This window comes from Panthera tigris, chromosome A1, assembly GCF_018350195.1.
Source record: "Panthera tigris isolate Pti1 chromosome A1, P.tigris_Pti1_mat1.1, whole genome shotgun sequence".
Lineage (NCBI taxonomy): Eukaryota > Metazoa > Chordata > Mammalia > Carnivora > Felidae > Panthera > Panthera tigris.
The window spans coordinates 182,173,818-182,187,692 of record NC_056660.1 but is presented as its reverse complement, the minus strand read 5'-3'; the positions used below and the strand labels follow the sequence as shown (position 1 = coordinate 182,187,692).

Sequence of the window (13,875 nt, the reverse complement as noted above, 5' to 3'; positions counted from 1 at the left end):
TTTTTATTCTTAGACATTTTCAGAAACATCACTATCATCAACAAAATTCTACTGAGTGCTCATAATACTCCAGGCTTCTTCAAAATACGTGTGCTCAACAAAGGGAAAGTACAGCCTCTGCCCTCAAGCAAATTACAATCTAGAGTAGAAAGTAGACACAGCATTAAGGAAAAGGGAAGGTGAAATCATAAAATGAATGAAAAAAAAAAAAAAGACTACACAAAGGGATTTTGATTAGTTGTGATTTTACATCTTCATACAGCTACTGAAAAAGAGACTTACTTGGGGAAGTAACTTTAAGAAAGTGTGGGGTTTTGTTTTGTTTTTGTTTTAAGAATCTAAAATATAGACCATTGGGTAGGGAGAAAGAAAGGGACTGTTTCGAGGACTGTAAATATTTCATGCTAGAATTTTAGCTTTCTATGTATTAAAGCATATCATGAGAATAAAAGGTCATGGAAGTGTGTATGTGTGTGTGTGTGTGTGTGTGTGTGTGTGTACTATATACAGAATACTTGCTTCTTTACTTCAGAGAAGATATATTCCAAATGTTAGCTTCTTCAATAATGTTACCATGCCATACAAACACAACAATTTTAAAATGATTATTTTATAAATATTTAAATAAACATTGTAGTAATTACATTTACTCTCTGCTTCCTTTTCTTCCATCTTTTGCTTCATATCAGCTCTGGAAAACATATTGTACATTTGTGTGACTTAAATTTTGGATAGGTGTGTGGAACATCTGGAGAACTCTGATAGGGATCATTTGGAGGTCGGGATGAGAAAATCCTCATGCTGGTTATAATAGAAAAGAAAGTTATTGCAAGGATTCACTGTCACAGACTTCATTTGCTCAGGAATCCAGGAAAATACTTAGTCAGGGTCTCTCCAAGGTCATCCAGTCTCTTGTTTCTATTCTCTGTAAACAGTTTTCTGTTCTTCTTTGTGTAGAACAGACTACACAGTTCTCAAGGGAAGAAAGAAGAAAAGTGAATGGAAGAAGACAAAGAGAAAGGAAAATGTGATGTGTATCAAAATAAGCATGTGTTGGGTGTGTCTACATTTATAAAAACTCATATGATATAGCAATTCACTGTGGTACATTTTAAAATATTATAGCTGTAGGAACAAAAGAAACATATATACTCCTGCTGGGTAGAAGGCACTGAGATTATGAAGAGAAGGAACATATTAATATTACTTCTTTAATGAACAGTAGATGAAAGCTTATGTCTCACTCACATTACATATTTATTTAGGTTAGTGGAGGTACTCTGCTAAAGAACACAGGTGTATAATGTTTCTTCAGTTGGTGGATACACCATCTAGAACGCAAAACCCCCATGATGGCTCCCTTGGCACTGAGGATCACACATCAGCTCTTAAATTATTTAGCATGGCAGTAAAACACATGGCTTTTTCTCTAATCTCATTGAATGGAAGCAGTCATATGAACTCTTATCCCCCTCCCTATATGTGGGTTTTCACTGAGACATAAAGTCACCTGCTATAGGATCTTAGACTAAAAGGACTTATTTGAAAATAACACAATATAGAGTAACTCATAGTGAAAATTCAAGCTGTATGGTCTAGGGCAAGTTTTATCAAAGTATGGCACCTGGACTCAGGGTACCTGGGTGGCTTAGTCAGTTGAGCATCCAACTCCTGATTTTGATCCACTTCAGTCCAATGAGATTGAGCCTTGCATTGGGCTCTGCCCTGAGTATGGAGTTTGCTTGGGATTCTCTCTCTCCCTCCCTCTCTCTTTCTCTCTGTCCTTATCCTCCACATATGCACTCTATTTCTATGTCTCAAAATAAATAAATTAACATTTAAAAAAAAGTGTGATACCTGGACCAGTGACATCAGCATCATCTAGCTTCTTGTTAGAAACTCAAAATCTTAGCCCTGCCTCATTCTGGGGTGAGGCTTAGAAATCTGGACAAGTTTTCCAATGTTTGAATGTATGCTAGAATTTGAGAAACATTGTTCTAGTCTGTGAGTGCTATAAAGGTATAAAAATATAGAAATATAAATATATAAATACAAATATAAATAGAATTCAAACCATAAATCTCTCCTTTTTAGTGTATTTGTGATAGTTAGCTAGATCTAATAGCAATGATAATAATAGCTTATTATGTTCTATATACTATGCTTACTGTCTGACATGGTACAATTCTCAAAATAATTATATGACATAGATCTTCTTGTTATTTCCACTTTACACAATAACCTACCTAAGCATCAACAGGATAAATCAGAGGATTTATGAGAAAATTAGCTAATATAGAAACCTAAGAAGTATAGTTTCAGAGTAGGGGTTTTAAGGTCAATTTATTTTCCTCAGTAAGACTTAATTCAACCTACATTTGCCATTTTTCTTGTAATGTGTCTACATACAGGGATTGAGTGCCCTCGTCTGTAGAGATACAAGTCTACCCATTGGCCCTATTCTCAAGCTTTGTTCCATTTTCCTTTCCTAATCCCCCACATTTTGCATATTTTATAGACTTAATTACTACATCCTTCTGCTGCTGTTTCCAGGGGCAACCTCTCTGGTTGTACTTTGTCAAAACTGTCCCAATTCTTTAATTCTTGGATTACTACAAGCATGCAGTGAGGAGGTGTAATAGTGCAACTTGTAGAAAACTTATTCTTCAGGACTTCCAAGGGTGCTTCTAGGAAGTCAGAACCTACCTTAATCTTTAGCAGTTAAAATTGGTCTTCTTTGCTCTAATATCTCCTCCCTTATGTCTAAATGCTCCCTAAGTGGTTTGTTACAACTACACATCAATAGTATTTACCCTCCTGAAACTAAAAAGGCTATATGTGTTAATTTCCTATTGCTGCTATAACAAATAACCACAAACCTAGTAGCATAAAACAACATAAATGTATTATTTTATAGTTCTAGAAGTCAGAAACATGACAAAGGTACCACTGGGCTAAAATCAAGATGTTGGCAGGGCTTTTCTCCTTTCTGAAGACTCCAGGGGAAATCTGTTTCTTTTCAGCTTCTAGAAGCTGCCTGCATTCCTTGGCTCATCACTGTCTTCTGTCTTCAAAGCCAGCAATAGACAATTTTTCAAATCTCATCATTTGGACACTAACTTTTATGCTTCTTTATTCTCTGTGATTACATTGGATATAGTTCATAATCTAGGGTAATCTCCTATTTTAAAATCCAGCTAGTGAGCAATCTTGATTTATCTGCAACCTTAATACTCCCTTTCCATGTAATGTAGCAAAGTCACAGATTCTGGAGATTAAGGTGTTGACATCTTTGGATGGGTTGGGGGATGGTATTCTGCCTACCATACTGACCAACTCAGAATGGTAAATTTCATTATTTTACTGAACATGATGTATGGTTTTACAAAAGCAGACACATTTGTTTTGAGTATAGAATTGCAAGTCACATGAACTTGCTTATTAATTTCTTAATCAAGCTACATCTCTAATGAAAATGGCTGTATGTTCCCAAACATCCCAAAATATCATTTAGTTTTTTCTCTATCAATCTGTGTAGCACTTCTGGCTCCAAATCTCACATCCTGTGAGATTTCCATGATACCCCACTCCCATCCAGCTGCATTCATTCCACATTTCTCTACCATCAGTATCTTTGGCTAAGTATCCAGGACTCATTTACATACTTCTTTCTGCTTAACAACACCTATTACTAGATTTCTTGTGTGTGTGTGTGTGTGTGTGTGTGTGTGTGTGATATGTGGGCATTTTGCTACTTTATTGTGTGTTTCTTGTCCTTCCCTTACTAATGCTATCCACTTCCCAAGGATAAAGTACAAGCTGTGCCTCTTTAGTTTCTATTAGTCTCTAATGCAGAGTTTTGTTTATTTTTGCCTAAAAGTTTTCTGAAATCCATGGGACACACAAAGTTATACTTTAAAAATGTAGTTCTTGAGAGTACTTTATAATTAATTGAATAATACACAATCCTTTATTCTCATTATTTTTCCATCCTTTCTAAGTGAAGCCTTTGATAGAATCCATTCTTGATCAAAAAAACACAACTCTCAGTAAAGTACCCACAGATTTTTAGGACTTGCTATACTGTGCTTAACACTGTGCTACAACTTTACATACCTTTGTATTATAACAAGAGGTTTCCGAATTAAATGCTATTCCTACACTGTAATTTTTAATCAGGTAAACTGAGTCACAGAGATTTTGAGTAACTTATTTATGATTACACAGCAAGTAAGGGGCAGAGTTAGGATTGACCTTTCTATCACAAACCCCAAAAGTATGAGCTTTAGTATGAGCTGTAGGTCCTGGACTTCTAGGATATTCACTTCAGTTGCTCAATCAGCTGCCTTGGGAACCACATCAAATCAAACCTATCAGGCTACCAACTGCTTTTTTCAATTCACTTCAATTCAACTCAGTTCAATTCAATTCAATTCAAGAAGTATTTCCTGAATGTATGCTACAAGCCTGGTGTCATTCACCTGTGATTTTGCAGTGTTTATGCTAACTCAGCCTTAGAGCATTATACACTCTTCAGAATATACTGTCTCTCAAATACAGAAATCATTAATGTCAAGGGCATTCTTAAAATTGCTATCAATGCAAAAGCTTTCTGAATATAGCATATAGATGTTAAAAAGAAAAAAAATGAACTTGATTTGAATAAAAGAAAATTAGCAGCAGTTGTTTTGTCAGTTCTTTTCAGAAAGCAGTTATACTTAATGCGGAGCAAAATGTCCCAGGGATGTTTGCATGGAGAGGAAATAGTTGCGATGGAAGTGGCTTGGCTCCTTGGTAATGAAAAGAAAAAATGTAAGAAAGGGGTAGAGAGGAGACGGAGAAGGGCCCAGTGTGGAAAATTATACAAAAAGAGTACTAATTTTTTGTTGGTCCCTCCCACACATGTGCACACTTGTTTTGGAGATCTCATTTCTTGGAGACAATGTTACCTCTGATTTCAGAGGATCATAGCAAATTAACTCAACCCTTTGTTCTCATTACTCTTTAAAAAGCCGCAAAAGGCAGATGGTACAAACTAACTAGTCAGGACTCCTCTAAAACACAGAGCGTAGTAAACCTGTTATGAATTTTGGAGGCAGGTAGGGTTGTTCATCTGACTATGGCCCAGGAATCATCTTTCTTTTTAGGCTTTAAGAGATTCTAGGGGGACAGTCAGATTCTGAAGGCGGAGTACATTTGTCTGTGTGCACTTTTAGGAAAATTTCAAGAATTAGTTTTCACTTGAGAGTTCTATTAATTCCATCCTCTGACTTGTCTCTCTTCATACTGCACAGCATCCTCCAGAAGCTAAAAAAAAAGTCTCTCGAGGTCCTTGAAGTAATGAGAAAGCTGATTTGTTAATTATACTTTGATTTCTCCATAACAGTCTTTAGTTTATTGCCAGTTGTCACTAAAACTTTTTTGCAGCTTTAACCTCTCTGTGATACATCTTGCCCCTTTCCTGCAGATCCGTCCTCAGTGGGCCACATCTCCTTTGCAATTCCCATCTATGTGAATTTGTCCACTAGGTGGAGATGTAACAATTTAGCTCACAGATCACAGTGTGAGACAGATTAAATTCACTGACCACTGCTCAGTACTCTGGGGAAGCATATTGCTATGGCCCAGAATTGCAAATCAAGTGCAGAGTCAGAAAACAGAACAACAAATCCCATAACAGGAGCACAATTGGAGATAACAAATTCCATGGGACAAATGCACGTTGATTCCACAAGCGAGCCCTGTGTTAGGCCTCCGGAATTGCTTGACTAATTCCTGTTTGGTTTGTAGTAGTGGGGGGGGTGGGAAACTCTGCACCAAGTCAGGAAGCTGGGTTCTGAACCCAACTCTGCCACTCACCAGCTGCGGGCTTTATGTTTCTGAAACTCCGTGTTCATATCTATAAAATGAAAGGGTTAGAGCACAGGACTCTGAGGGTCTCTTCCAACTGTAACTCTGGATTTTACTATAAAAATTGTAATCAAACTGCAACATTTTTTTTTATAAAAACAGGGGAAGGTGTAAGTTTAAATATCTGCTCTTCAAGTCTTCTGAGTTAAAGTCTGTCTCTATCTATATCTATATACAGTTGTAAAATACATATTAGAATATATTTTTCCCACTTTTATTTAATTTAAAAGATAGGACCAAGTAGGAGATTTCCAACTCTAAATTTAAGATGTTGATTTTGTAAATGTAAAGGCAAAACGGTGGCTTTCTTGGAATGAATTTACTCGTAACTGCTCTCCTCCAAACAAGCTTGCCTAGCAAATTTACTTTGTTTGGTTAAGTATCCACACACACACACACACACACACATATATATATATATATATATGACCTGCATAACATCTTTTTCTATTGTGGTGAATTAATACTGCTAGATTGCAAATCTGATGCAAAAGTTGCTTTTCACTGAGAAATGTGAATATTTTCTATTTACAGTTTATTGGTGATTCTTTTTTCATGCCTATGTCTCAGTTTTATATCCTTAAACAAAATTCTTTTATTTTTAGAACATTCAATTTTCTTTTGCTCTAAAATCAGAATGAATACATCTTTTGTCAGAAGATACTAGAAATTGATATCCTGCCTTCCTGTCCTGATCTGTTTGATCCAAATTCTTATGTTCTAATCTGTTTTTGTGAAACATTAATTGAACACATAGAAGCACAGAAAACCACACACACACGCGCACACACACATATATATGTGTGTATATGTGTATATATATGTGTATATATACTGTGGAAAGGCATGAGAGATCTTTCAGTTAAACTCTTTTTATTACACCAATGAGAAATTGAAGACCCAGAGGTTAAGTGGTTTACCCAAGGTTATTCAGCAAATGAGTGAATATTGTTTCAGGAGGAAGCTCAACTTGAACAAAGATAGGGCTAAATCCATTCTTTATTTTCTCTACCTATATAACCCCAATATTTTGACCCAAGCATAACATGACGTCTGCAAGATGGGATCACATATGCTGTGGCTGGCATGTAGAAATAATGCAAAGCAAATTGTAAAGTATACCCGATAGTGTCATAACTGAACTATAACACAAAGAATGGAGTAGAGCAGAGGCTTCCATAATGTTTTCCCTGGTAATTAGTCCAATGAAGTGGACCCACCAAAAGGGCTCTCCATCAAGTAAATTGACGCAGACTCTGTTCTAGAACAATCTTTAGCCACATTTTTTTAAGTCCTTCTCTCAAGTAGGCCTCAACCTTTCTCACCCTCCCAACCACAGAGGTCTATCTTTATTTAACTTACTAGCTCAGTTGTAGCAAAAATACTCCTAAGTCAATTTAGTGATAATTTCCCACCTTTGAGTCTGAACACTGTGGCCTGACTTCAGGAAGAATCCTGTAAAGTCAGTTTAGCTAGAATCTCCTGCCCTTGATGTCTCCTCTTCGTATTTTTCCATCCACTGTTCCCTTCCCTCTGTTCCTTGACTCTAAATCCTTAGCTGTCTTTCATTTATTTAGAGTTGAACTCAATCTCTCTCCCCTATTACAATGCTGTCATTGCAAAAATATTGAATAAATTCTTCCATACCATAACAAGTGTCAGGATACTTTTTTTTCTTTAATAAAATACAAGGAAATACTACATATTCACTTTACATGGGATCCACTAATCATGTAGCACACTTAAGACTTTAAGAAGTTCTACAATAGAGAAAAACGTTTACCACTATTTAACCAATTATTGCTCAATCACTTGGATTTTTTTTTCCTTAAGGATTATATACCAACATCCATGTGATTTAGTTCCAATATAATTGATTTTATGATCAGAACCTATGTTTGCTGTCATTATCGGAAGCCTCTTATTTTCCAGGTATGCATACCTGTGAATGAATCAATGGACACTACAGATAGGAAGATGGGGGTAGGGAGCTCTGGTCAGGACTTCCCTCTGTACTTGTGAGGAAATGCTCTGAGCTGCTTCCATGTTCATATTTAAGAATCCTTCATGACAGAAAATGAACTTGTAACCAGAGTTCCATGTATGCAAACTAAAGACAGAAACTGTAACTATTGCACTTAATATATTTATATTGTAAATTCTGCATTCCTCTCTAACATTTGTTTTCACGTGAAATTATATTTGTGAAATTATAATTTCACATGAAATTATATTTCCTTCAAAACTTAGGTGTCATGCCCTTCAAAAAGTGAAGAAAATGTATAATTCATAGAAATATATCATGTTTATCTGGTAACGTGGACCTTCATAAATTTGGGGAAATGCAAAGCTGGCAGAGACAAGAGAACAGATTTAATTGGAAATCCGTGATGTGATTTCCTATTCTGCTTCCTTTTTGGTTGTGTGATCTTGTTCTAATCACCTGCCTTATCTGAGGCCTCACAACACCAGCCAAATGGGGTCCATCAGAGCCGCTCTGCCTACCACACAGTGTCCCTATGATCTCAAAGGTAATAAGTAGCATATGGAGAAACTGTGTATAGTGCTTTACAAACATAAGTCTCTATTATTATTGTATGGGATAGATGACAAAACTGGTATCTTATTACTTATCAAATTTGTTCTCAGGAAGAAACATTGCCTTGTAATATTTGGTCAGAATAATTATCAATAGTGTAGTGGGGTTAGAAACAATACTTCATTTTAATTGAACCAAAGAAAACAGGGAAGAGGAGGGGTATATATCTCAGACCTGATCCACTAAATTAAAAGAGTTGTATAAAAACACTATATACCCATCTGGTGATATTAGCATCTCATTTTGTGAATGAAAAATTCACATCATATTGTAAGCTATGCTAGGATAGGAATGTCCTCCAGATGTATTCTCAAAACAACCTTAAAGTTTGCATTAAAAAAATCATAGGATTAAATGGCTTTCTTTTTTCTTGTCAAAGTTAGTAATGCTTTCACTGGGGTTCTTTTTAGCTCTCTGAAGAACAAGAACACTCCCTATTGACTCAGAGGAGAAGAAAGCCTGTAACTAACTTTCTGTATGGGTGTGGGTGGGAATGGGTATCAGATCATCTTAATATAATTTCATGGTTACATCAGAGAATGTCATAGATATATCAGAGGACAGCAGCATGTGAAGAAAAAGTGCTAACATGAGAGTCAGGATATTAGAGTATTTTAATTCAGTCAATCCATGTTTATTGAACACTTTCTGTCTACCTGGCTGGCCACTAGGTTAACAACGGGCAGCAAAGAATATGGAGGCCCTGGCCTCCATCAGACAGTAAGGGGTGGGGAAGCCAGGATTAACTGAGATGAACTTAATCCAAGAATGGGAGGATATAATTGCTTGTGGTGGGTCAGGATGTGGATGGAGAATGCTTTGAATAAAATTCCTTAGAGTTTACCCCAAAGTAATGATACAACACAACTGCAATTTGGGCAGAAACCCAAAAATCTTTATTGGTCTAAAACTTCCTAAATTTTATTTTATTTATTTATTTTTTAATTTTTAGAAATGTTTATTTATTTGAGAGAGAGGGAGAGCTGGAGAGGCAGAGAGAAAAGGAGAACAGAATACGAAGTAGCCTCCAGACTCTGAGCTATCAGCAAAGAGCCCTATGGTGGGGCTCGAACTCATGAACTGTGAGATTGTGACCTGGGCTGAAAGTCAGAGGCTTAACCGACTGAGCCACCAGGTGCCCCTTAATTTCCTAAATTTTAAAGTTATTTAAATTTTTTTAATGTTTATTTTATTTTATTTTTTTTGAGAGAGAGACAGAGAGCTAGCAGGGGAGGGGCAGAGAGAGAGGGAGGCATAGAATTCGAAGCAGGCTCCAGGCTTTGAGCTGTCAGCACAGAGCCCAATGTGGGGCTTGAACTCACGAACAGAGAGATCATGACCCAAGCAAAAGTCAGACACTTAAGTGACTAAGCTACCCAGGTACCCCTAAAGTTATTTCAGAGAATACTGGAAAGTAGGACTGGAAAGAACATTGAAGGAAGAAACAGAGTCTAGACTCAACTTTGCTCCTGATAAGTTTGTAGTCTTAGAAAAGTCCCTAGACTTTAGTATTTTTTTTAATCAAAGATTGAACTAGACATTCCTAATATCTGATCTATATCTCATCTTCTGTAATTTTATGATTCTAGTTACCACTATAGTTATTCCTGATAGTTTACTCAAATTAAATATTCACATCTTTTTCCACTAGAATTTATTATGAAAAATGATCGACTACTAAAATGTATCAATTGGCAAGATGGATTTAAATAACTGGAGATTTATCTCTGGGAATGAATAAAGTTTTTATTCTTTTTTTTAAATATAGTATTCCTTATGTTGTAACAGGACACCTCCCACTATTCCTACACATTTCATATAATGCACTGAGGTTAGCACTGTTTAATAGCCTGCAAGTTACAATTAACGAGCAGTGCTGAACAATTGCCTAAAGGGCCATGAGGTCTGCTTTGACATTGCATTTCTCTGCACAGGAACAACATTTGAATTTTTTTTTTCCTTTTTCACGCAAGTAACTCAGTTGCTTGGGGAAAAAATAATTCCAAAACACAATATCATCTTAGGCTCAAATAATGAATGACTTGTGTACTGCTTACTGTAACTATTAATATTTCAAACTAAACTTATCATGCACCCTGAACTAAAGCTGAGGTAGACAGGTGTGGGGTATGATCTATTACTATAGAGCAGTAATATCTATTGAAGAAAACCAGCTAGTGGAGAGGAGGTTTGAAGCTACTTGGAGATGCATAGTATTACTGACAACTAGCAAAGACAAAATCTTAGTATTGTGCATGGTTTTGCAATGTATTATGATTACTAGGCACTCCACTAGCAAAGTAATCTTTAATCCATAGATCTCCAAACATCTTAAACACATTGATTTATTAAATGTGGCCTCTGCAACAGTAATGCCTTCAAAATTAAATCACTTAACCTCCCAGTTCAATATTGTTACTGTTGTCTGATGCTATATCTACATGACACTGAAACAAGAAGCCAAGTCAGTCAATTCATTTTAAAAAAAAGTCAAACTTGTTAATTGCATTGTGTCAAATTAGCTAATTGGTATTGTGTCCATCAAATAATGAACTTCCTGGCTGAATTATTATTTTTCAGCTGATTGATTTGGACTGATGTGGAATCCACATGTGAGGGTCTTATAATGTTTGGTTTGTTTGTTTTTCGTAAATTTTCAAACTAGACTTTTTGCTTTTTATTATCTATGTCTTACAATAATTAATAAAAATGATCTTTTGTATATCAGGATGATGATGATTAGTGCTGAAAGAGTTAAGTTTTATAATGCATTGGTTAAAATTCTAAACCTAAGATCTCAAAAGTCTAAATGATAGAGATGATCCTCTTTCAACTTGCATTTCATTTTGTAATTTTACTGAGTTTTACATTTTAATGATGCAAGTAAACTCTCTTCATTGAGTTTTCAGAAGGCACTACAATTTCTCAATAGAGCTAAGAAGATTCTCTTATCAGGTTGTATGAAAATCGTTGTATAAAAATTAAGGAAATAGCACACTTCTGACAGTTTTTGATGTTTATTTATTTATTTATTTATTTGGGGTGTGGGGCAGAGAGAGAGACAGGGAGAGAGAGAATCCCAAACAGGCTGTGTTCAGTGTGGAGCCCAGTGAGGGTTCGATCTCATGACAGCAAGATTGCACCCTAAGCTGATATCAAGATTTGGATCCTTCACGGACTGAGCCACCCGGGTGCCCCCTGACTTTTTAAGTCACCATTATTCTAAGTATGTAACCTCAATGAATGTATAGTATCTCAATAAAAACAAAAAATAGTCTGTGACACTTAGTTTTGACTAGGTAGAAGGATACCCTCTACGAATAATTTATATTTAGTCAAGTAAAAGCAAAACCAGCATATCCTGGGCTTCTGATGAGGCTCAGTATATCTAATGTTTACTGAAGGACTTTGATATTGCTACCACCAATGATTCTTATAACAGAAGCCATGCATATATCCATGCATTATGAGCTGACAATCTTCAAAGATTGATCTTGCTAAAACTTGTTAAATAGAACTAAAAGAGACCTCAGGATGTGTGCTAGTGTACATCTTACTTTTTAGATCAGGAAAGTCTATAGTGGTTATTATTTGGGTCTCTGATGTTTATACTCTGATAATCAGATGTTTGTTACTAAAAACCTTCCTACATCTATCAATGATCTCAAGGACTTTAATAGAAGTATGACAAAAATTACAGATAAATGATCATATAATGATACTGATGCTAATTATAGTGGGATGCTGATGATGGTAATAATTTATATTTATGGATAATCTGTATGCAGTACAGCATAGTAGTTAAAAATATAAGTTCTAGAGTCAGACTATTTTAGTTCAAATTACAGGTTCATTACTGTGACTTAGCTAAGCATCAACTGTTTTACCTAGAAAAAGGGATTAGTCAAAGTGTATACTGTATTTGATCACTGAGAAGATTAAAGAATGCAATGCATGTAAGGTTTTGGCAAAGTATCTTGTATATAGAACACTCAACAAAACATTAACAGTTATTTTGTGCCAGGTCAATCAATGACTGAACAAAATGATTATTATTCTCATATTACAGTTTAGGAAACTGAGTCTCAGAGACTTTAAGTAATTTGACCCAGGGGAAATAGCTGGTAAATAATAGTGTGATTGTTACCCCAAACAGTAGAAGATAGCAATTATAGAGATTCTTATAACTGCATTTTAAACATCTTTAGTGTAATTACTAATGCTTTGGTGAACAGAGACTGTTTGGAGTCCTTCTAGAAAAAATAGTGAGGGAGTGAGTGAAAGGAATGCATAGGTTGGTCCAACATTCCTATTCTCCTAAGCCTTTGGATTCTTTTCTCTACATTCTAATATAGGCCAACACTGAGTCCATGGTTCAGTCAACCAACTAGGGGAACTGTGAAAAACATGACCAGCTGTTCATGTTAACTCTTCAAATTCAGAATCTCTGGTATATGTACAGTTATTAATGGCTTTAGGCAAATAGGCAAATCCAATGTTATGTTCTTTCTTCCCTAACCTAGCACTCTTAGAATCCATTTGTAGATAGATAGATAGTCTCATATTTCAAAATACTGAAATCCATCTCACGTAATATACTAGCTTTTTGTGTGTAAGTCTGTAATTCTTTCCTGAAATTATTCTGAAATCTGATTCTAGTCAAGGGTCTGGAAGCTGGGTACTGGTATTGGATACTGAAAGAATTAATATCCCTTTGAAAGAATACTGCCTCAAATTAGCTCACTGTAGCCATTCAAACAAAGTACATTGTCTCTTTAGAGGGGGGATTCAGGAGAGCTGCATCTACCAGTAAGGGAGTTCTATGACATTTAGAGAGTTAAGGTACTCATATGCATCTACATCTATCCAAATATCCCCATTTCAATCCTTAGGTCCAACCATTTTCCAAACACTGTCCTAGCTTTCATATGAGACCTTGTGCATCCATAAACTCAATTGATTTTCCTTCCTGAAGAATTAATTGTTAGCTCTATTTTTTTTTCAGATAGATCCATTCTACAGCTATAAACGGATGGATAGACTTTTTAAAAGGGCAATTATAGAAGTTCTATGGCTTTCTGACCATATACTGAAAATACAAAGTGCTGATCTTGACATTGTCTTCCTGAATGCTCTCCAGGACAATCAGAATCAGCCATGCTACTTTACAGTTAATTCTTGAGTGCCTCACACCCTACATAATATTGTATTGTGGAAACTACTTGATTTGCTTCATTAAGTCTTATACAAGTAATAATTTCAATAGCTGTTTGACACTGTATGCTTTGGAACATCACTACCCTATGTTCTGTTTTCCATTTCTAGGGATTCCTTCAACACTAACCATTAAAGATTAGCTATCTTAC

General features: G+C 35.7%; 1 long non-coding RNA gene across 1 annotated transcript in view; it reads right to left on the bottom strand.

Annotated features, from left to right (window-relative positions):
• Positions 1-725: 725 nt before the first annotated feature.
• Positions 726-13,875, bottom strand: part of LOC122231719 — a 35,449-nt gene continuing 22,299 nt past the window's right edge. Inside the window, exon 4 of the long non-coding RNA XR_006208949.1 lies at positions 726-973. This is a non-coding gene — a long non-coding RNA (uncharacterized LOC122231719). The remainder of the gene's footprint in view (positions 974-13,875) is intronic.